We start from the raw sequence: 25,448 nt of genomic DNA, 5'->3' as shown, positions 1-25,448 counted from the left end.
TTATAAGGAAATAATTCAAAAGAAGAAAATAGTATAGGCATGAAGATTTTAACTGGAATAAGAATATAAAAATACGACTTTAAAAGCAATCCAATTGATAGTAAGAGAAATGGTAACTAGCGTATGACAAATCACTCGATAGAGTATATGCAGTCAGTAAGAGTTACAGTAAGAGTACAGCCATTATCACTGTTTGATTGTATGATTATCATAAAATGTTCAATTTTAGGAATCAGAAATCGTAAAACTGTATCATGCTTACATTAAAATCTGAACTATACCTGCGCATGTGAAAAGTCAAAGTCGCTCAGTCGTGTCCAACTCTTTGCCACCCCATGGACTATACAGTCCATGGAATTCTCCAGGTAAGAATACTGGAGTGGGTAGCCTTTCCCTTCTCCAGGGGATCTTCCGAACCCAGGGATTGAACCCAGGTCTCCTGCATTGCAGGCAGATTATTTACCATCTGAGCCACCAGAGAAGCCCAAACGTGAAAGTGAAAGTGAATGTACATGTGCCGGAAGACAACACACACACTAGTAGGGACCACTGTTGAAGTGCTGAGGCTATGAGCAATTCTGTTCTTGACTTTCCAAATTTTCTATAATAACGTTATATTTACTCATTTACTCACCAGTTGCTTACTGAATTCTGATACGTGACAGTCACTATGCTAGGCATGCAATGCTTATATTTTTTCTAATATTTAAAATGTTAAGTTCACTTGGCCTCAAGAATACAAATTAAGTCTCAACTTAACCCATTTTGATAGGCACACCACATTCTTTGGAGCCACTCTGGGGCCTTTCAGGCCCTGCTGGTTTGTGCTGCTCTGGAGCCAGATTTTAGTCGCCTGTCAACTGCTCAAGCACATTTTTACTAGAGCTGTAAGAGGACTCTGTGTTGATTTAACAACAGCAACAACAACAGACAAAGCATCCTAGGACCAAACCTTACCTTCCTATTACTTCTTAAAATCAGTCATGTCGTGTCTGGTTATTCTGAAAGGTAGGCACAGGCGTCAAATACACAGCACTAACGAGCCCACCAGGAGGCAAACCTCCCCCACCCTCCATCCCCAACAGCTGCCTCCAAGTCACTGCACATAAAATTAATGTTTTATAATAGATGGCTGGCGTCTTCTTAGCCTCTTATAGATATGGATGAAAGGTATCTTTAGGAAGGCACTATTTTCGCTGCACTGTAACTGTCTGCAAATACAGCTTCAAAACAAGTTCTGCAACCCCAGCACCTATGACATAAAATCAGAAGCCACCAGTGACCAGCAAGGATCGGCTACTGTATTGTCTCTTCCCCTAAATAATCTGAGAATGCCTTTCTGTGACTGAGAAATACAAGATATCCTAGAACCCGTGTTTAGTTCAACAGACCTCCCTACGCCCCCGGTGATGTGGATGGAAAGACTGAGCCCCAGGGAAGGTAGCTGATACATTTGGGTTCGTGTCGAGTTAGAGAGTGAAAGTCGGAATTCAGGTCCATGGTGACCAAGCCAGTGCTCCCCATCACTGTCCACCACAGTCACTCGGGCATGTCGGCCTCGTCACAGGATCTGACTGGGTGAGCGAATAAAATCAAGACTTCACAGCCCCACTGGACCCTGTATGACTTGCCCTGCAGTTCACCCCACCTCTCTAACCCAGGGTCCTCCTTTCTCCCACTCTCAGCCTACTCCTAAGACACTGACCTCCCTGCAGGCCCACAGAGCCTTTCTGCTTGTCGGGCCCTCTGTCTGGAATGTTCTCCCAGGGATCCTCACGCTCGTTCCTGTGCTTCCCTCAGGACGTGGTGGAAAGGTCACGTTATACACGCGGTCGCCCTGAGCACCGAGGAAGAGCGGGCACGCCCTCCGTCCTCACGGGGCCACCCTCTCCTCACCCTGCCTTGCTTTCTCCTCACCACTGGCATGCTGTGCTTCTGCTTGCTGTGGTCTCCACTGCCGTCTCCCCAGAGCTCAGAACGGTGCCGCACACACAAGAAGTGTGCTGAACATATAAAGGAATGAACGGATGAATGACAACATTTCAAAATGATAGAAGCGTGAAAGCAGACTTGTGGAAGCAGGAAAGCTTATGACACGTGTATAACCACTAGTGAGCACTCAGACACAGCAGGAGTGGAAAGGGCCGGATAGAAAATACTGGGCTTTGGAGGTCACTTACGGTCTCTGACGTGTACTCTTTTGGTTGGCTGGCTAGTTCTTAGAATCCTTTGAGGGCTGTAAAAACTAGCTTAGTTAAGGGCAGTACAAAAACCGGCTGTGGGCTGAATTTGACCTATAGGCTACGATTGACTGACTCCCCAGTCTAGAATATTAAAAAACTTTAGCTGGAAAGATGAACTGAGAATGTCTTGAGTGCCAGGCTAGCTACAGAATCTGACCTGCAGGAGTTCAGGAGCCACTGAAGGCAAGTGGTATTCTGAAGATAATTGCATGGGAACGTTTTAGTCAGTTTTTTAGTTTAAAAACACGTTGTAGATTTTTAAATGTGAAACTACAAGTATCTGAGAAAAACTGTCATCATTTCTCAAGCCTGCCTTTGCCTGTCCTTCCCAAATCAGTTCAGGGTTCACTCCTTTGAGATGCTGTCATTAACATCATCTCCTCCCTTATGTGTTCCTTTTAAAGCTCACCTGTATCAAAGAACCCATCTCACTGTTAAAATTGTCTGGTTACTCGTACATTTCCCCTGACTAAACAATGTGACCCTTCAGGGAAGAAAATGTGCTTTTTAAAATCTCTGTACCCCTAGCCCTTAATACAATGTCTAGCACATTGTAGACAAATCGAAAATTGCTGCCAAATTACTCAACAACTCTGCTCAACATAAGGGTGTGGGGGAAGAACCTTTAAAAGTCCAATGAAATAGCATGTTCTCAACATGTCTCATGTCTCAAGAAATTTGTGGTCCAGAATGTGCCCAAAGGCTCCCTAGTGTCTTATTCCTATAAGATGGCCTCAAGAGACTAAAATTTATAAGGACATTTTCAAGAACTTGAAACAAAACCTCAGGACTAGATGTATGTTGTCAGGACAAAGCCAGTCAGTGGCAATCAGAAGTCACGCAGGAAAAGGCAGCAGGACGTTAGACACCGGATGTTAGGCAGCGAGGCTTTTGAGTTTATTCATGGACAGCCACGCAGTGAAGGCGCTGGACATCTGGCCCTGGGCTGGGCGCTGGTGACACAGACAAAATGAGACCAGGTCCCTGTCCCGGGGGACGCTACATTCTAGCTGGAAAGACACAGAGAGAAATGGCATTGCAAGGAGGCAGGATCCTTCTTCAAGTGCAGGAGGGTAAACACGACCTGCTGATGAGGACCTCCGAGGGGCAGTCTGTCTGGACAGGAAGGGAAGGGCTGGGGGGCGGGGGAGTGGGCAGGAAGGTTTGCTGAGGGATGCTGTCTCTAAAGGGAGTCCTCAGGGGTGAGGAGGCATTAAGATGGGAAAGGAAGAACTTCAAGAGGTCCCCAGGTTAAAGGGGGTTGGGGGGATGCTGGGGCAAATGGATGCCACATGGCCTGGATGCCGAGTGCAAGTAAAGGCCCATCAGAGCCTGAGAGAGGGAGAAGGAACGGGCCAGCACAAAGGGCACGTGTGCTGGGCGAGAGGACAGCTCTCTGTCACACTCGTGCCTGGGAAGCCGAGCAAGGAAGGAGCTGACACGGAAGAATGCCACAATCAGTGCTGTCGCGCCATGAATGGCTTGATTCAAAATTCACCAGGACAACTTCCCTTGTGTGCGGGTACCTTAAGGCTGATGAAATCTCACCAAGCAGATACTATTTTTCTCTTTTAAAAATGAATATACTGTGACTTTCAGATAAGGTGGATATTTATAAAATGACAGGTGCCTTAGGAAAAGCCAGATGCTACCTGCAGAGTCAGGGTGGGAAAGCCAGGCTTTACCTACCATTCACATTGCTAACATCAACTGTATTAACTAATGGAAAAGTCAAGAGCAAAATTATTTCCTCACACTTTGGTTTTAACATCACACTTAATTTGAGAGACTGAAAAAATTTTCTTTGACTAACACAGGGTAGAGAGATATCCTTTCTTTCTGGGTTCTATGTAAAATCTCGCTCCACTTTTCTTTCATCTCCTTTTCAAGCACAGACACTCCGATGCTTACCATGTGCTGGGCCTGGTCTTGGCACAGGGGATACAAAAGGAAATTAAAACACAATCTCTACCTTAGAAGAACATCCATCCTAATGGAAAAACCAAACACAAAAATAAGTATTCATAAAATGTGACAGAAATATAAACTAACTATGCAGGTGCAAGAAAAAGTATCTGTCTTAGAAAGGCAAGAAAGTCTTTACAAAGGAGGTGGCACCTAAGCCAGGACTGGAAGGATGAGCGAGGATTCCTGTGAAGAAGCGGGTGAGGTGAACTTGCAACATGGGGAATTTGTTGTTGTCCAGTCACTAAGTTGTACTCGACTCTTTGCGACCCCATGGACTGCAGCACGCCAGGCTTCCCTGTCCTTTGCTGTCTCCTGGAGTTTGCTCAAACTCATGTCCATTGACTCTATGATGCCATCCAACCGTCTCATCCTCTGTCCCCCTCTTCGCCTGCCCTCAATCTTTCCCAGCACCAGTCTTTTTCGGTGAGTCAGCTCTTGGCATCAGGTGGCCAAAGCTTCCAAACATTTCTGCCCAAGACCCGCACACTGTGTGCATCAAATCTCAGTATCAGAATATATGCGTGGGCATGTATGCATGTATTAAAAGCCCAAGTTTCATGAAACAATTTATCCCCTACTGCGCTGATGCTAAGTCGCTTCAGTCGTGTCCGACTCTGTGCGACCCCATAGATGGCAGCCCACCAGGCTCCCCTGTCCCTGGGACTCTCCAGGCAAGAACACTGGGGTGGGCTGCCATTTCCTTCTCCAATGCATGAAAGTGAAAAGTGAAAGTGAAGTCGCTCAGTCGTGTCCGACTCTTCGCGACCCAATGGACTGCAGCCCACCAGGCTCCTCCGTCCATGGGATTTTCCAGGCAAAGAGTATGGAGTGGGGTGCCACTGCCTTCTCCGAGTTTACAAACTATTCAAACATAAAAATAAGAATGCAGGTTTTGTCATAGTGAATCATATACTTTAAAAAATCAACAGTAGAATTTTGCTCCTCTGCTTTAGCTGTCAATTGCTTATATAATAAAAATGAATCATGGAGGATACAGAGGCTACTTTATCTTCGCCTTTTCCCTTATGGAATAATCACAGTAATATTATCATTCTTCAGCAAGTGTAAATGGCCCTATCTTTTGTACTGTTTACTTTCAGCACTGACATAGCCAATACGTCCCTAAGTTCTTCAACAACTTGAAGGTCACCTTTACCCTAATGAAGAGGGCCATGAAGAATATTAGAAACGAGATGTTCCTGCAATGAGTAGTGAAGGTTCCTGTCCAGGGGGCTGTGAAAGCATTCATTCACATTTTCCATTTAAAAATCTTTTACTATCAAATGCGTGCATGGGATACACAACACAAACTGTTATTATTAAGAGCATTTTAAGTAGATCTAATGAGTTTATGTCAAAACCAAGTGTAAGTATGAAAATCTAGATCTTATTCTAACTCTTACAACTAGGTTGGATCATTCAAAACCAAACTGAACTGTTGCTAGATGTTTGAAACTGGGCTGAAAGGAATTCAAATGTCATTTTTAGATGTTCTAGGTGACAGTAAACAGAAAGAGGGCTAAAGAAAAGCAGAAGGGGAACGGACTGGTACTGAGCACCTACTGACACCAAGATCTTTATTCTTGCTATTTCATTTAATCTTCACAGTGGTTATTCAAGGTGTCCGTTACAGATACTGTGCTTGTCTCCCTTACGTCCACTTCATACCTTGTCTAGTAAATGCTGACCATGCAATGGCCATGGGACTGACTCAGGGCTGCCTAGGGTTAGTCCTGATGGAGTCAGACCATTCATGGTAATCCCACACCTCTCACCACAGGTGGTCGGGCCGACTGACGACCAAAAGCCACAGGAATCTGCTCGGGGGGTGATGTAACCCCTGAGTGAGAGGCTCAGGTTTTCTTTTCTGTGCGCACGTGGAGCTTTCTTACCCTACCTGCTGTGTATCGGTTAGGAAGTGATGTAGCCTGTTTCCATCACTCAGTGCACTGAAGCAAAGAGCCTGAGGGTGAAACTAACACCACAGACAACAGAGAAAAGAGACAGAAACTGGCTCCTTGATGACCACTCATTGTTGAATCACACAACCCCAAAGTCAGCCCCACCTCTGAGCTTTTGAGTTACATAAGCCAGGAAATTTTCTGCTCAGTTAAGCTAATTTAATTGGATTTTCACTTGTGTCTAAAAACATTCTAAAATTAATCTATATTTATATAGGAGCAATTATTATTCCCCATTATGTAGAGGAGAAAACTCAAGAGTCATTTCCCCAAGGTCGAGCTTGATGGGAAATCAGGAAGGTCTAACTATAAACCTGTCTCTCTATTCATCACCGTGCTGCCACTCAAAGAACTTCACAATGTGTCTAAGATTCACCAGGATTTAATTTGATATGATGAAAGGCCACAATATTTGGTTCAGTTCACTTCAGTCGCTCAGTCGTGTCAAACTCTTTGCAACCCCATGAACTGCAGCACGCCAGGCCTCCCTGGCCATCACCAATTCCCGGCATCCACTCAAACCCATGTCCATTGTGTCAGTGATGCCATCCAACCATCTCATCCTCTGTCGTCCCCTTCTCCTCCTGCCCTCAATCTTTCCCAGCTTCAGGGTCTTTTCAAATGAGTCAGCTCTCTGCATCAGGTGGCCAAAGTCTTGGAGTTTCAGCTTCAACAACAGTCCCTCCAATGAACACCCAGGAATGATCTCCTTTAGGATGGACTGGTTGGATTTCCTTGCAGTCCAAGGGACTCTCAAGAGTCTTCTCCAATACCACAGTTCAAAAGCATCAATTCTTCAGTGCTCAGCCTTCTTCACAATCCAACTCTTACATCCATACATGACCACAGGAAAAACTATAGCCTTGACTAGACGAACTTTGTTGGCAAAGTAATGTCTCTGCTTTTGAATATGCTATCTAGGTTGGCCATAACCTTCCTTCCAAGGAGTAAGCGTCTTTTAATTTCATGGCTGCAATCACCATCCGCAGTGATTTTGGAGCCCCCAAAATAAAGTCTGACACTGTTTCCACTGTTTCCCCATCTATTTGCCATGAAGTGATGGGACCGGATGCCATGATCTTAGTTTTCTGAATGTTGAGCTTTAAGCCAACTTTTTCACTCTCCTCTTTCACTTTCATCAAGAGGCTCTTTAGTTCTTCTTCACTTTCTGCCATAAGGGTGATGTCATCTGAATATCTGAGGTTATTGATATTTCTCCTGGCAATCTTGATTCCAGCTTGTGCTTCCTCCAGCCCAGCGTTTCTCATGATGTACTCTGCATATTAGTTAAATAAGCAGGGTGACAATATCCAGTCTGTTGTTCCATGTCCAGTTCTAACTGTTGCTTCCTGACCTGCATACAGGTTTCTCAAGAGGCAGGTCAGGTGGTCTGGGATTCCCATCTCTTTTAGAATTTTCCACAGTTTATTGTGATCCACACAGTCAAAGGCTTTGGCATAGTCAATAAAGCAGAAACAGATGTTTTTCTGGAACTCTCTTGCTTTTTCCATGATCCAGCAGATGTTGGCAATTTGATCCCTGGTTCCTCTGCCTTTTCTAAAACCAGCTTGAACATCTGGAAGTTCATGGTTCACGTATTGCTGAAGCCTGGCTTGGAGAATTTTGAGCATTACTTTACTAGCATGTGAGATGAGTGCAATTGTGCGGTAGTTTGAGCACTCTTTGGCATTGGAATAAAAACTGACATTTTCCAGTCCTGTGGCCACTGATGAGATTTCCAAATTTGCTGACATATTGGGTGCAGCACATTCACAGCATCATCTTTTAGAATTTGAAATAGCTCAACTGGAATTCCATCGCTTCCACTAGCCTTGTTCGTAGTGATGCTTCCTAAGGCCCACCTGACTTCACATTCCAGGATGTCCGGCTCTAGGTGAGTAGGAATGATTACACCTTCATGATTATCTGGGTCATGAAGATCTTTTTTTGTACAGATTTTCTGTGTATTCTTGCCACCTCTTCTTAACATCTTCTGCTTCTGTTAGGCCAGGGAATGGCAAACCACTTCAGTATTCTTGCCTCGAGAACCCCATGAACAGTATGAAAAGGCAAAAAGATACGACATTGAGAGATGAACTCCCCAGGTCAGTAGGTGCCCAATATGCTACTGGAGATCAGTGGAGAAACAATTCCAGAAAGAATGAAGGGATGGCCACAATATTAATGGAGGGAATTTTCCAGATTTTCCAGGGTCATTGTTAATTTAAAAGTATTTTACTCTGTTCTCCTCATGGAAATTTTATCATTTGATAAGTGGCATCAATTCATCATAGTCTTCCACACATATGGGTGGAATGAAAAACTCGCTCATCAGATGACATACGCTAGGCAGAAAGCTGGTTATACTATGATTAAGGAACTTGCTATGTGATTCAGTGACCAAAAGGTTAAACAGCATCCTCAAAGGATGTTTACAGAAATGCATTATGAAAGCAGAGATATAGCACACATGCCTGCATTACAGTAATTAGCACAAACTGAGTCAGTCTCGTGTCAATGCCTCTCTGGTCCATCTTCATCTCTCCCATAAAATACCACACTGGCCTTCACACTGGAGTTTCCCTGTGTCCAAGCTGGTGCCCTCTGTTCCTTTCTCTTATCATCACCAAGGTGATCTTTCTAAAGCAAGAATCTGAGAATGTCACTACCCAGCCTAAAATTTACATCTAATAGGTCCATTCTCAGGATAGTCTAAAACCTTTAGCCAAGTAAGCATTCATTCATTACCAGACTCTTTCTTCTCTCTGTAGCCTCATCAAGATACTTCTATCTATATCATATGTCTTGTAGTCAACTGAAGGCACTAGATTATCCCATGCCTGTACCAAACTGCCACATCTACCTGGAATGCCCCTCCTCTTTTAATTTTTCCCTGCATGACCAACACCCTCATTTATTAAGACTGGACTCAAATACCTCATCTACTATGAGGCCTTTCCTGGGTGGTCCCATCAACTAACTGTTAACCATTTTTAACTCACTGCTACCACATTACAAGTCATCGATCATATCAATTCTGAATCCTTCACTACTATATTTGTTTACCATCTCTATCTGTGAAAAGTTCCCCCTGACGGTAGGCAGAAACAACCAGCATCCTGAGATGGCTGGGATCTTCCTTTGGGTACCATTACTTGAAAAGCTTTTGGCACCAGCCGAGTGGAGAGGGCATGACTTTCCATTATAAATCCCTTTACTGCCCAGGCAAGAGAAAGTATTCATAAAACGACAATTAGAAGATAAATCTGCTTATAAGTTTAAAAGGTACTTAATAAATGAGAGAAGGGATCATAGGATGAACAAAGAATGGAGGAGGAGAGGGGGACCCACATCACTGAAGATTTATGGTTGAACAACAAAAAATTCAGAACCCTGAAGTCAGCCAGGCAGAGAATAACATTTCAGCAGGGAGGTGATTTTTGGATTTTTCGCCTTTCTTTTTTTTCCTAAATGTTAAAATACACTTTGGTATTTGCTGTACATTATTCTAAGATTGCTGATTTATTCTTCTGTCTTCCCCAAGACGTCCACCCCCTGTGAATTTAGAGCCCACAAGCCTCCCAGGAAGGAGTGTGTACTCTTTCTTGTGCTTTATTCATGGAGAAGCCTGCAAGGGCTGCGGAAACACACAGCAGCTGAGCGCCTGCCAGACTCCTCCTCAGCAACAGAGGCATCATCATTTATGATTGGACGGCGAGCATGGTCTTTCAGCCAATTTTCAATCTTACTAAATTATTACCATAGCCAATTTGAAATAATTTCCAAGCACAAACAGAGAATGAGTTTTCAGCTTGCCAGTCAAGCCAATAATCACGAGTACCCAAGATGGGCTTTTGCAGCCAAATTTCTCAGTCGAGGGAGGCCGTGGGAAGCAAGATTTGGGGAGCAGGCCTATCAACGAATCCTGACTTGGTTTAGCTCATGAGACACAGTCTCATAAGCAGTCTCATGGAGCAGTCATTTAACATCCTTGAGCTTTAATTTTCTTATCTCTTAAAATGATGATAAAAGTATTTATTTCACAGAGGTGGCAGGACAATTCACAGAGTAACATTACAATAAATACCACCTTCCCCTTCTTCTAGTATCTTATTTGAGGGCTGGAGGAGAAGAGGAAAACGGTTAATCCACATCCATTGTTAGCCTAGATGACTATGAAAGACTTTCGGAAGAAAACATTAGTCCCTCTTATTGTTACAGGGTTATGTTGACAGACAATCTAAGGGCCAATTCTCAGGCTGCTTCTTCTACAGGTCACAATACACAAGAGTGGATGCCATACCCACAATCCCTCCTTGAGGAAGCAGCCAAACGGGCCTGTTAAACATAGGCTGTCTGCTTGGCAACAAAACTCTTCTGAATCTGACCACAGCTATATTCCTAGCACTGAGAACAATTTCTGATACACAGGAGGCACTGATGGTGTTTTTTCAGTCTTGGATAACAAACGACCCAAATTTAGAAGCTTAAAACATTGATTATCTCACAGTTCCTATGATTCATGAATCTGGTATGGTTTAGCTAGGTGCCTCTCTGGATTAAGATCTTTTACGAGGCTAGAAATGAACCACTGGTCAGTTCTGCAGTTTCATCAGGTCGCTTGGTTGGGTGGCAGGAGATGCATAACCACAGTTACTCCATGGTGACTGGCATCCTTGGTCTCGCCATTTGGGGCTCTTCACAACAAGGTGTGTCGATTCCCCAAGAGTGCATGACCCAAGGAGGGGAGACGGCACCCAAGAAAGAAGCCACGGTCTTCTCAGAACTTACTTTGTAAAGGGCATCCCGTCACTTTGCTGTACATATTCTGCTTGTTAAAAGTGAATTAAGTCAGTCCAGTCCACACTCAAAGGGAGGAGATCACACAGGGGATTAAACACTGGAAGGTCAAGATCATTAAGGGTCATCACACAGGCTGTCTTTCCCAGCCTATTCATTGACTCAAAAAACATCTGGTCAGTGAATGAACAAAGTAGCCAATGATGCCTACTTGAAGAGATTCTGTGCCAAATAGGAAAACCAGACCGACATCTAGGGAACTTTGTGGATTTTTCACTTTTCATAAATGGAAAAAGGGCAAGTGGGCAAATAATCAACTTTGGAAATGTAAAGTCTACATAAGACTTTTAACAGGCCAGCCTTTCTTTTTCTTAGAGTCTTGTAACAGGTCATTTTTCATAGGACTGTCTATGTTTTATTTATGAATAAATTATATTACATCATATTATGCTTCAAAAACTATTTTCTATCCTTTGAGTATTCTACCTGCTCCCTTTATTCTGTGCCTTTGACAATCACATGGGAAAGACAATTTGTTTTTTTAGATTTGCTCCTTTTTGTTTATCTCCTAAGCTCCTGGCTTTCTGCATTATCGTCAAGATAGGATATGCTTATCAAACAAAACTCTCACCTTGGAAAATAGAAAAAAATGGTGCCTTAAATGAAAAGGCATTTAAGAACAGGAATGGAAGGATAATGTTTACAACTGTAATAATACATACAATCTAGCTGAAGGTCAGATGAGAGCAATATATATTGCACATTTAAAAACCCTGAAATAATCACTACTATGTAGCATTAGTAACAAATATATGCCTGGAATATAGAAGGCATTCAATAAACATTTACTGATTATCTCTTCCTTTGAACACATGGCATTTATTAATATCCTTAATGATACTTCTTATATTAAATTATAAATTCATTTGATATGTATTCATACATTTATCCCAATCAACTGTGAGCTTCAAAAGGGCAAGGAACTTGGGAGTCTTTATTTAAACCTGTTTACAGCACCTAGAACAATGGTACTGAAAATGTGCTCACATAAACAGTTTCTGAATGTATCTAGAATGGATAAAGTCACTCAGTTTGAAATCAAATGAGTCAAATGTTGACTACATCAAAACCAAAGATAAATAGGCAAAATACTGATGAGATTATAGGAGAAAAAATTATGAGTTAATATTCAGTCACCCTGTAAAACTGAGTAAATGTAGTGCTTTACAGTCAAGTTTGCTAAGTCACTTCACTCGTGTCCGACTCTGGGACCCCACGGACTGTGGCCCACAAGGCTTCTCAATCCATGGGATTCTCCAGACAGGAATACTGGAGTGGGTTGCCATTTTGTTCTCCAATAGTCAAGTTCAGTATGATTATAAAATAGCAACAACAAACACCATTAAAATTTAGGGCAGAAATGGACAGCATATGCGTACGCCTGATACGTACAGCTGACTGATCTTCGACAAAGAAACAAAGGCAATACAATGGAGCAAAGACAGTTTTTTCAACAAATGGTGCTGGAACAACTGGACATCCACATGCCAAAAAAAGGAAGGAAAAAAAAAAAAATCAATCTAAACCCGGACCTACATCTTTCACAAAAATTAACTACAAATGGACCTTATACTTAAGCGTAAAACACAAAACTAAAAACTTTTAAGAGATCACATAGGAGAAAATCTAGATGACCTGAGTAGGGATATGAGTTTTCAGATATAATACCAAAGACATAATCCATAGAAATACTTGATAACTAGACCTTACTAAAATTAAAAACTTTTGCTCTGAGAAATACAATGTCGAGAAAGTGAGAGACACGCTACAGATTGGAAGAAAATATTTACAAAAGACACATCTGATAAACTACTGTTATATAAAATATACAAAGAACTCTTAAAACAACAATAAGAAAACAAGCCAGTTAAAAAATGGGCCAAGGACTTTAAAACACATCTCACCAAAGAATATATACAGATGGCAAATAAACATGTAAGAAGATACTGCATATCATATATCCTCAGGGAAATGTAAATTAAAACACCAGTGAGATACCACTACACACAGATCAGAATGGCCAAAATCTAGAACTCTGACAACATCAAATGCTGGCTAGGATGTGGAAAAACAAGAACTCTCATTCATTGCTGGTGGGAATGCAAAATGGTACAGTCACTTTGGAAGACAGTTTGGAAGTTTCTTACAAAATTAAACACACTCTTACCATATAATTGTACTCCTTGGTATTTATCCAAAGGAGCGGAAAACTTACATCCACATAAAAACCTACACATTAATGTTTACAACAGCTCTAATCATAATTGCCAAAACTTAAGAAATGACCACATGTCCTGTGGTAGGTGATTGGATAAATAAACCAGTATATCCACACAATGGGATATTATTCAGCATTAAAAAGAAATAAACTATCATGCCATGAAAAGACACAGAGAATCTCAAACGTGTATTACTAAGTGAAAGAAGCCATTCTGAAAAGGCTATGGAGCATATGACTATATATAGCTATAGTCTATATAAAAGCATAGCAAAAATATGGACATGGTAAAAAGATCAACGGTTGCCAGGGGTTTGGGCGGGGGTCATGAACAGGGAGAACACAGAGGATTTTTAGGGCAATGAAAATACTCTGATATTCAATGTGGTTAGATAATAATGTCACTATGCATCTGTCCACAACTACAGAAAGAACAACACTAAGGTGAACAGTAAGGTGAACTATGGGCTTGGGTGACGTTGATGTGTCAATGTAGGTTTATCAATTAAAAAAAAAAAGTATCTCCTAATGAGGAATCTTGAAAGTGGGGGAGATTATACATGTATAGGGGCAGGAACAACTAGGAAACCTCTGTACCTTCCTCTTAATTTTGTTGTGAACCAAAACTGCTCTAAAAAATAGTCCTAAAAAATATATGACAAAGGAACCTTTCATTCAGAAAAGTATCTTCAGAAACAGTATCTTCTGAGACAAACATGCATTTGACATGCATCCTTTCAATTTAAAAAAATTATGAAGATCAAAAGATCTTCATTCACTGTTGTAATGTATACACAAAGGTCAATGTGGATATATACACACATTGCTGCTGCTAAGTCGCTTCAGTCGTGTCCAACTCTGTGCGACCCCATAGACGGCAGCCCAACAGGCTCCCCCGTCCCTGGGATTCTCCAGGCAAGAACACTGGAGTGGGTTGCCATTTCCTTCTCCAATGCTTGAAAGTGAAAAATGAGAGTGAAGTCGCTCAGTCGTGTCTGACTCCTAGCGACCCAATGGACTGCAGCCCACCAGGCTCCTCCATCCATGGGATTTTCCAGGCAAGAGTATGGAGTGGGGTGCCATTGCCTTCTCCATATACACACACACACCCCAGTAATTAGAAAGACATGCATGTAGTTTCTTTGGCTTTAAAGTTAGTATGTTTGATCTTAAATAAACTAAGATTCACTGACTTACATATAAGAAAGTATGTATGCATTATGGAACTACATCAGCTTTAAGGGTTTGGTTTTTTTCCCAATACTTTTTACCATTTTTCCATTTTGGTATTAAAAAAAAAAAAAACACAAAGCTGATATAGTGCCATAATGCATACATACTTTCTTATATGTAAGACAGTGGATCTTAGTTGATTTAAGATCAACCATACTAACTTTAAAGTCAAAGAAACTAAATGGTATGGACCTAACAGAAGCAGAAGATATTAAGAAGAGGTGGCAAGAATACACAGAAGAACTGTACAAAAAATAGCTTCACGACCCAGATAATCACGATGGTGTCATCACTCACCTAGAGCCAGACATCCTGGAATGTGAAGTCAAGTGGGCCTTAGGAAGCATCTCTATGTACAAAACTAGTGGAGGTGATGGAATTCCAGTTGAGCTATTTCAAATCCTGAAAAATGATGCTGTGAATGTGCTGCACTCAATATATCAGCAAATTTGGAAAATTCAGCAGTGCCCACAGGACTGGAAAAGGTCAGTTTTCATTCCAATCCCAAAGAAAGGCAATGCCAGAGACTGCTCAAACTACCACACAATTGCACTCATCTCACACGCTAGTAATGCTCAAAATTCTCCAAGCCAGGCTTTAGCAATACGTGAACCGTGAACTTCCAGATGTTCAAGCTGGTTTTAGAAAAGGCAGAGGAACCAGAGATCAAATTGCCAACATCCGCTGGATCATGGAAAAAGCAAGAGAGTTCCAGAAAAACATCTATTTCTGCTTTATTGACTATGCCAAAGCCTTTGACTGTGTGGATCACAATAAACTGTGGAAAATTCTAAAAGAGATGGGAATCCCAGACCACCTGACCTGCCTCTTGAGAAACCTGTATGCAGGTCAGGAAGCAACAGTTAGAACTGGACATGGAACAACTGACTGATTCCAAATAGGAAAAGGAGTACATCAAGGCTGGATATTGTCACCCTGCTTATTTAACTTATATGCAGAGTACATCATGAGAAACGCTGGGCTGGAGGAAGCACAAGCTGGAATCAAGATTGCCAGGAGAAATATCAATAACCTTAGATATGTAAATGACACCACCCTTATGTCAGAAAGTGAAGAAGAACTAAAGAGCTTCTTGATAAAAGTGAAAGAGGAGAGTGAAAAAGTTGGCTTAAAGCTCAACATTCAGAAAACTAAGATCATGGCATCTGGTTCCATCACTTCATGGCAAATAGATGGAGAAACAGTGGAAACAGTGGAAACAGTGTTAGACTTTATTTTGGGGGCTCCAAAATAACTGCAGATGATGACTGCAGCCATGAAATTAAAAGATGCTTGCTCCCTGGAAGGAAAGTTATGACCAACCTAGACAGCATATTAAAAAGCAGAGACATTACTTTACCAACAAAGGTCGTCTAGTCAAAGCTATGATTTTTCCAGTAGTCATGTATGGATGTGAGAATTGGACCATAAAGAAAGCTGAGCACCGAAGAACTGATGCTTCTGAACTGGAGTGTTGGAGAAGACTCTTCAGAGTCCCTTGGACTGTAACGAAATTCAACCAGTCCATCCTAAAGGAAATCAGTCCTGAGTTTTTATTGGAGGGAGTGATGTTGAAGCTGATACTCCAATACTTTGTCCACCTGGTGCGAAGAGCTGACTCACTGGAAAAGACCCTGATGCTGGGAAAGATTGAGGGCAGGAGGAGAAGGGGATGACAGAGGATGAGATGGTTGGATGGCATCACCGACTCAATGGACATGAGTTTGAGTAAACTCTGGGAGTTGGTGATAGACAGGGAGGACTGGCGTGCTGCAGTCCAGGGGGTCACAAAGAGCAGGACACAAATGAGCGACTGAACTGAAGTGTCTAAAACCTTATTACATATAAAAGTAAAGGGTGGCAGAATCACAGTCCCCCAAAGAGGTATATCCTAATCCTTGGATCTGCAAACATGCTATGGTAACGGCAAAGGGACTTTGCTGATGTGATTAATGGTCCAGTCCCTGCAACGGGGAGATTATCCAGGGCTTTTCACACAGGCTCCCATCTTTTCACGTCAGTCCTTGAAAGTGAGACCCTTTCCTGGCTTTGGTTGGAGAGAAGTATGTGAAGACAGAGAATCGGAGAGAGGCAGTGTTGTCGGCTTTGAAGATGGAGGAGAGGGGCCACGAGCCAAAGAAGGGAGTTTCACTTCCTTCACTCATCTCCCCTGGAACCTCCAACAACAATGGAGCCCTTCCTAAACCTGCATTTCAGCCCAGAGAGTCCCCTGAAAAACCTCTCACCTACAAAATTAAAGACAATTAATGGTATTATTTAAGCACTGAGGGGTGTGGTAATCAGTTACAATAGCACTAGGAAAAGTAATACATGGAGGCGATTTTTTTTATTACTTTTTCGTTTCTTCTCCTTTTTTTTTTTTTTTTTAAAAAAAGGAGAAACACACATATAAATTGTGTCAAGGAAAAAGTGATTATAACTGAAACACATGAAATCCAGGCTATTTGAGGGATAAAGAAGAAATGGGGCATGAAAGTCTTGGGGAATATATGGTATTTTTATTCCATTTCTCAAAGAGCAAGGAAGGAAGTGGTTCTATTTCTTGTTACAAAAAAGAGACCAGATAAGGGGCAGATGTGGACTCCATATAAGAAATAACATAAATGGATCCAATCTGCTTCAGAAAATAGTGGGTGCCTCCCTGAGGAAAAAAGATTATCATTTGCTGAAGACCTCTAACACTAAACAGATAAGACTAGGATTGGAATTCTGACTCAGCTACTAAGTTGCTTCTGACCTTGAACAAATTACTTAACCTCTAACCTTCAATGTGCTCATTTCAAACCGAGATGTAATATCAACCTTGTAGGGTCACTGTGATGATAACTAGAGAGAAGGTCAAGTGGAGAGCCAGCTTCTGGTACATAATAAGTGAACAATAAATGGGAGCTATTACCACTGTTATTACACAGCACGTGCAGTGATCTCTGTAGATGACAGATAACGCCTGAGGTCTTATAATTTATTGTTAGCTTGACCTTCATTTAGTATGTGTGGCAGGAACCATTTTCCTGTCCTTTGCACAGTTACTACCCAGGCCTGCAGAGGAGGACGTTCCCCGATTGGTCCTGAGAAGGAAAGTGCTGCTCTTCTCTTCGCCTTTCACTTCCGGGGGAGGAGGAGGGACAGCTGATGACACAAGGGGGAAGACACTGACTCTGGGTGGCTAGTCCTTTCCCTTTCTTTCTGAGATGTGCCTGTGACTTTTCTCCTGCTCTTGTCCTCCCGGTGGCCGACATTTGTGGGATAAGTGTGGACTTTGGTTCAAGTGAGGCATTATGTGTCCAATACATTCATATGACTACTGAACATTTGAAATGTGACTCGTCTTTATTAACAAGTCCGCAACAGATGGTAAAGAGCATGCAAAAATAAAAACAAAACAGCAAAAACAAAAATGTGGAAATATCTCGCTCATATTTTTATGGGCTTCCCTGGAAGCTCGGATGGTAAAGAATCTGATTGCAATGCAGGAGACGTGGGTTGAAATGGTAACATTTAGGACACTGACCTATTTTGTGTCACCTTTTTTAAATGTGACTACTAGAACTTCTCAAATTCCACAGGTGGTTCACATCACCGTTCTACTAGGCAGCACTAACCCAGAGGCCACCGCTCGGGGTCCCATGGGTGGGAATCAAGGTGGGAGGCAGCACTCTTGAGGACGCACTCATGCTCTCCAAATAAAATATCCTCGTGTTTGGCAGGGATGTCTAAAGATCTGGGCAGGGAGCAAGTACGAGGAAGGCTGAATGTATAAAATCAACCATGCTTGCTACTCCAACCCTCCCAACAATAAAGTAACTGATCTTCATCTGGCTGATCCCTCTGACTCTTAACTGACTGTAACTTTGGAAGACGAGACACTATTTACTGCTCTTTCCCCATCAAGCCCCAAATATATGATGGAAATACTTCAATTCAGACAAGCACAAAGCAAAGGTAACAGTTTTCTCGTGGTCCTTAGGGGCACAGAATTCAAAACCATTTATGTTGATTTCAGTTGAGAGATCTATTGAGGGTGATTTTCAGCAGAAACAAACACCGGCATGAGTGGCAAAGCTCCCTAGAGAAAGGTCTCTGAGACAAGTGGGATTTCATAGAATAAAAGACAGCAACAGTAGCCACTGGGACACAACTGAGAGGAATGCAGAGCTTAAATGGGGAAATGGAAATTAGGTAGGCAGAGTGACTGCAGATGGGGCCATGTGAGATAGATCAGCCTCAGAGAGGCGATAAGATGGATGCTTTTTCTTTCCTCCATGGAGAACACACATCACAGTTAACCTCTTGATGGGAGACCTACCCAACCAATCTCTGGATAAGCGGTTTGACCTGATACGCTGGCAAAGTTAAACCCAGTGGGGGTTTTTTCTGTCGACTCCCCTTTGCTCTCACCCCACCAGGCCTCTTCCATGCTCTCCAGCCTTCTAGGAATGTGTGTCTGGATTGAACTCGGAACAGGATTTTGCTTGGCTCTTTCAGAGCTGGTGATTTGCTTGAGTTTTCTAATTTACAAGGTCATGGAGTTGAGGTTGATACTGTTTTAATTTTACTGTTTTAATTTTTTTCTCTTTTTCTTTAAGGGTTTTTAAAATGCAATGCATGGAAAACTTGGGGCAGGATTAATTTAACTTCAGATTTGCTGAAGAAGCTACTCCTAGAGTGAAAGAAGGTGTATTCTGCTGAAAGAACCTGATTTATCACCCAGACACCTGACGTAGCCCTCTCTGTAAGACTGAGCAGAAACCAGGAAAACCATCTCTGAACTTTACTTTTGTTGAATTTACGAATTTTGGATTTCGATGGAATTGAACTTTAACTAAAAGGGCAAGTGGATTTGATTTTAAGGATGTCAATTTCTCCCTGGGAATTTAATCACGGGAATTTAAATTTGGGTCATTTTAAAGTTGCTGACCTGTAACGCTTGGCCTATTTCTACTCTCATTTAAGCTCATGGCTTAACTTAAAACTTGTGATGAGTTTTAATCTTCAGTTCAGTTAGGCAAAAATCTGAGATGGGAAACAGAACAGAGAGTGAATTTTTAGCCTCGTCCACAGGAAGGCGGAGGAGGGTCTCTTCTGACCTAGGCTGGAGTTTTCTACAACAGGTTGCACTGCCACGACTGATCGATCCCAGGAGGATGCGCCACACGACTCACAGGGACGGGAGGAGTGGCCTCAGGGAGTGGGCGTGGCAGGGCGGGTAACAGCACCAGGTCCCCACAGACTCTAGACTCCTTTCTCCCCTCACTGGCAAGAGGTTTCATTATCAACCCGAATTAATTAAGCAAGCCAGAAGTCCCCTGTCCTCTCCTCATCTTTCCATTATGAGAAGAAAATTGCCACTCCAACCAAAACTATAGCAAGCGCACCGCGGGCATCCCTCTCCCCATCTCCTGACTCCTCCCCGCTGGATGACAGCAGACTTCAGAGCCACAGGTTAATGTCCCAACCCCAGTCTGCCCTGCCTGTCAGGGCACACCCATCCTTAGCTTCCTTCTAGAATGACTTTCTGCAGCCGTTCTTAACAAGCCAAGTTTCAAACAAGTGTCAATTTTCATGAAAGACAGACTATTGGGCTGCAGACCCAGGCCATGTTCCCCAATTCCAGCTCTTCCGACAGTATTTATTTATTGTTGATAGTCATTTTCATCCTCCTGAATTCTAAAAGGGGGTGTGAGTAAAGAAAGAGTGGAGCCATGATTAATCATGACCCTCAAACTACTGCATTCAAGTCCTGGAAAAATCAATCACCTCTTCTCTAAAGTGAAATCCTGGCCTGGGAATGAAACTGAGGAAGAGGTGAATGTATGCCTCTCCCAGAGAACTCTCTGCTAAGCTTGATTAATATTGAAAAATGTATATGTTTGCTAAAAAAAATTCTAAGAGCTAAACTTTGTAGAAGGAAAAGATATATTGCAAGCTCAAAAATTCATAGAGTGTTATCATGACATTACCATGCACACATTCCATTTACATTTTCAAGTTCTTTATGACACCTCTACATTTAGAAAGCTACTTTGAGGAACTGAACTATAAGACAATCCTTTAGGCACTGACCAGACATATCTTCATTATTTTTTGTATTACACATATTTAGGAAGTTGAAATGCTCTTTCATATGGGCACCAGGATGGCTGTGGTTTTGAAAAGAATAACTTATAACTGGTTCTCAAAGTGTGGGCCACAAACCACAAAGGTCTATGACTCTTTTCAAGAGTGACCTTGTGAACAAGGTCAAAATTATTTTGATAATGACATGAAAACATTATTTACCTTTTTCGCCATGTTGACACTTAGATGATGGTAAAAAAGCAATGGTGGATAAAACTGTGGGGACTTAGCACAATCAAGGGAGTGGCACCAAGCTGTCCTAAGAGTCACTGGGCTCTCCACTGGTATTTTCATTTGAGAATGTTCTTGATGAAGGAGTAAAAATAATTCATTAAATCTCAACCACTGAATGCATTATCTTCGAAGGACTGAGAGATACACATAAAATGCCTCACTGTGTACTGAAATATAATAAAGAAAAAGTGTTTGAATGACTCTCTCAGTCATGAAGAGGTGAAGTAGCTGCTTTGGCATACATTACCATTTGTGCTTGAAAGAACGACTTAATAGACAAATAATGGCTATTCAGACTTGAATATTTGGCAAACATTTTCTCCAACGTGAACAAAGTGAGCCTATCACTTCAAGAAAAATAACTCACAGTATTTGTTGCCAATGACACAACTTAAGCTTTCAAGCAAAAATCGGAATTTTGGAAAACATGTACCCACAACTGTGAGCGTGACAGCTTCCCAATGCTTAAAGACTCACTGGATGAGATGAGTGTTCAGAATAATCCATGCGATTTTGTTGATGATGTATAAGGCTCTGTATCAACATTTGGATGATTTGCGTAACTCAGTGAGCCAATTTTCCAAATGCTTAATGCATTATATTCCAAATCATACGCGGGTAAAAGAGCCATTCAAAGCACGATCTAGAATAACAGTTTTAGTATAATGGAGCACAGAGATATCAAGGATAGGGGTTCTGATTCTGCACTACAACTAGCCTGTAAGAATCTATCCTTTGTTGAGAGTTTAGTGTGGCAAGAACACTCAGAATTACACCACAGGCCATTAAAGCACACCTCCCTTTTCTAACCTTGTATCTGTGTAAGGCTGAAAACTTCATCTTCTTCAATCGAAACAACAAAAACTGAACACAGAAACAAACAGGAGAACCTAGCTGTGTTCTGTTAACATTAAGCCAGACATGTAACTGTAAAATGATGTCACGCTTTCATTTTGTGTGTGTGTGAAATAACTCTTTCTATTTTCCATTAAGAGATGCTATTACCATCAACCTATAAATGGATCTATTATTGGTAGTCTTAAGTGAATTAAACATGTATTTTTAAAATATGTTGGTTTTAATCTCTAATATGATAAATATCAACAGATATTACATAAACAAAGGTTGTTTAGGATCTTCAATAACTGCTAAGAATAATAAGGCATTCACAAATCAAAAGATGTAAAAACTGTCCATCTATGATAATAACTATTTTAACAACCACTTTAAGGAGTATCTGTTTTTATACTGTGCTAGATACCTGGAGCTTTGCAGATAAAAGGCAACATCGTTGCCATCAACGAATTTCTAATTTCATAGGGAGAGTAATTCTCAATTACTATAATTTTACTGTAAAGAAAAAAACCCTTAATTTTAAGTTTCTTATAGGCATGTCTTTTATGTCTTGATGTCTCCAATGGCAACTAATAGAGTATACGGCACACAATAATGCCTAAATACTTAATAAATCTGTATGGCACGCATTTGATTGATGCATCAGAAAGTCATATATCATGCCATGCAATCAGGAAATATGCATTACCTAAACATTTTTACATAGATTTCTGTCACCAATTTTCATTATGGTGAAAAATGCACTCCCATTCTTAGTTAACAGACGGCATTAGCACTGGAAAGATCCTGAAGTTATAGCTACAATGCAGCCTTTTGCTTGTGACTTAAACTTCTGAAGTAAAATTTATTTTTAGATCATATCATGGTTTTTAAGATAAATCTATTTTTCTAGATTTTTACAGCAATTAGTCTAGACAATGGGAGGAAATAGTAGCTTAGTTCAAGAATCTAAACAGTCTTATGAACAAGAGATGGCCTCATGCCATTTCCACAGCATCAGGAGGCAGAACCAGAAAGTCGGCAACGTAAGAAGAGAAAGAAAGATTCCTTATGTGTATGTGTGTATGTGTGTGTGTGTGTGTGTGTAAATAAATATAGAAGCAGAGGTAGTGGCTTAATTAACAATAGAAATGATGCTCAAGGTAAGAGGTCAGACTAAAGAAGTTCTCAAGAATTTTTCTGCTCTAACCCAAAGGAGATACATTTCCCAAATGAACAAACTGGTAGAAGCTGAAACCTCGGGTGCACGCGGGTGGGGAGCGGGTGGTAAACGCCTACCCAATCTAGTTTGTGAAGCAGTGGGCAGGACACTAGAAGGCACTTTTAATTCTGTGATTACCGAGCTTTAAAAGAAGGATTCGGGCAAACTCCAGAGGAGCACTTCCTAAATAGGAGGAGTATTTTCCACATCCTTATTTTTGGATGTAGCTCTACCAGCAAACGAGAGTGAGCACTGAGCACAGAACACAAAGGCTGGAATTACATGCAAGTGCTCCCTTTTATTAGAGAAGGCAATGGCACCCCACTCCAGTACTCTTGCCTGGAAAATCCCATGGACGCAGGAGCCTGGTAGGCTGCAGTCCATAGGGTTGTGAAGAGTTGGACACGACTGAGTGACTTCACTTTCACTTTTCACTTTCCTGCATTGGAGAAGGAACTGGCAACCCACTCCAGTGTTCTTGCCTGGAGAATCCCAGGGACGGGGGAGCCTGGTGGGCTGCCATCTATGGGGTAGCACAGAGTTGGACACGACTGAAGTGACTTCGCAGCAGCAGCAGCAGCCCCCTTCTATAATCACATCATGTCTGAAACAAGCAAATGGTGTTCTGACCTGCTTTTCAGCTTTGCTGACCATTTTCCTGGATTTCTAACCCACTAACTCGTTCTCTGGCCCTTCTATAAAAATGTTTGTAATTACTGATTTGGAAAAGCAATATGAGAGCAACCCTAACCTGACTCAACTGGAAAGGGGCAATTGAGAACTAGAGCCAATGCACTTGAAACATTTGTATTCTTTTCCCTTCTGCATATTCATCACCTCGAATGTCATGCAAATTCAATCTTAGCCTACATGACATAATGTTGTTTTTTCCCCAGAATGTCTATGAATTCTGCTAGCGCAAGCGACTATTATTATGAAGGCAAAGTGCCTTAGCAGGCTTATTTCATCACAGAATGGGTATGAAATTCAGGCTTTGGGGATATTCCTCTATGAATTCCAGTATCTGAATACTTGTTAGGCCCTCTAGCAGGAGTTCACCAGTTCTTTCTAAAAGTTTGGCTCTGAATTAAATGTGGGTACACATTTGAAAACTGCACACTATATATGAGTAACACACACTTATTTTACATTTTTTACATCATGTACAAGCTGTGGCAACATCTGGTGTTTTGCAAACTTGGCCACATCCAGCCGCATTTTCTTTTCCAAATGTGTCCTCTGACATGTGAGGGTTGTATTTCAACATGAATTTTATACCCTCTCTCTCTAGGACAGCATTGTGTGATATGAAAGACGCATTGCACCTAAACTTTGTATTTGCCCTCTCTGAACGAAAAACTTAGAGCTTGCCAGTTAATAAACCAAGAATAGACATAAAGCTAAAGACAGCAAATTAATGTGGCTGTCTTACTTTTCTATAGCTTGACTTAGTAGGAAACCACCTCTTGACACATTCTACAGCAAAATATCTTGCTGAGAATTAACACCATCTGGGCTAAGAGAAAACACCACCACAATTAACTGACTCGATCCCAACTGGGTCAGCTATGCATCTTTTCCTCGGAAAAACTGCACATATGCCCACAGACAACTGGGTCATATATTTTCTCGTGGTTGGAGGGTATCTTTAAGAAACTAAGGTGATAAGAATGTGCTGTAACTTAAAATCTTCTGACTTAAAATATAAATAACAATCTGAGTAGCCTCTGCATCTAAATCTTAGGTTTGCTTGCTGCTGCTAAGTCGCTTCAGTCGTGTCCGACTCTGTGCGACCCCATAGAGGGCAGCCCACGAGGCTCCCCCATCCCTGGGATTCTCCAGGCAAGAACACTGGAGTGGATAGGTTTGCTTAACCATGAGCAAATAACTGCTGTTGGAAAGTCTAGGCTGGCTGTCCACCCCCACACCCGTGCTCACAATTAGAACATGGCCTTGGATGGCTATGCCAGGCTTTGTCTCTGCCCTTAGACAAAATACATAAAACCTTCTTCAGCCTGGGCCACTCCATCTTCCTAGCCAGTCTGTTCTCTTGTAGAGCTCCTTCAGCTGGTTGGCAGGTCCCACCCAGCTCTGGAGCCATTTCCTTGGATTTTAACACCCCTCCTGGCTCAGCCCTTTCCCTCCAAAACACACTTCCAGCATTGCTAGTACATAATTGGACTCCAACTTCTTCTCACCCTTGGAGATTTATCCACCATTAGCTGGACTCTCGTCTTTTCCCAGACATTGCGAGGCTCCGGCCTGGCCTTCCTCATTTAGACTTAGCCCTGCTCTGGAAAAATCCATTCCATGACAGGCTGCTCCACTTGGACTGGAAAGGCCTGGGGCTCTCTGGCCCTACTTTTCCCCCACAGTGGCTACAAAGTCTCCAGGTCCCTTGACTCTAGCTGTTTGTTCTACTTCTTAGAAATAGTCTACTTCAGTACTTAAGAGCAAAGACCCTGGAACAAGCCTCCCTGAGTTCAAATCATAGCTCCTCTATTACCAAATTAACCTTGTTAAACCTCAATTTCATT

General features: G+C 41.9%; 1 protein-coding gene across 3 annotated transcripts in view; it reads right to left on the bottom strand.

Annotated features, from left to right (window-relative positions):
* NBAS (NBAS subunit of NRZ tethering complex) overlaps nucleotides 1–25,448 on the bottom strand; it is a 331,354-nt gene that overhangs the window by 64,262 nt on the left and 241,644 nt on the right. The window lies entirely within an intron of this gene.

The sequence above is a fragment of the Bubalus bubalis genome, chromosome 12 (assembly GCF_019923935.1).
Source record: "Bubalus bubalis isolate 160015118507 breed Murrah chromosome 12, NDDB_SH_1, whole genome shotgun sequence".
Lineage (NCBI taxonomy): Eukaryota > Metazoa > Chordata > Mammalia > Artiodactyla > Bovidae > Bubalus > Bubalus bubalis.
This window is presented reverse-complemented; position numbering and strand designations above follow the sequence as displayed.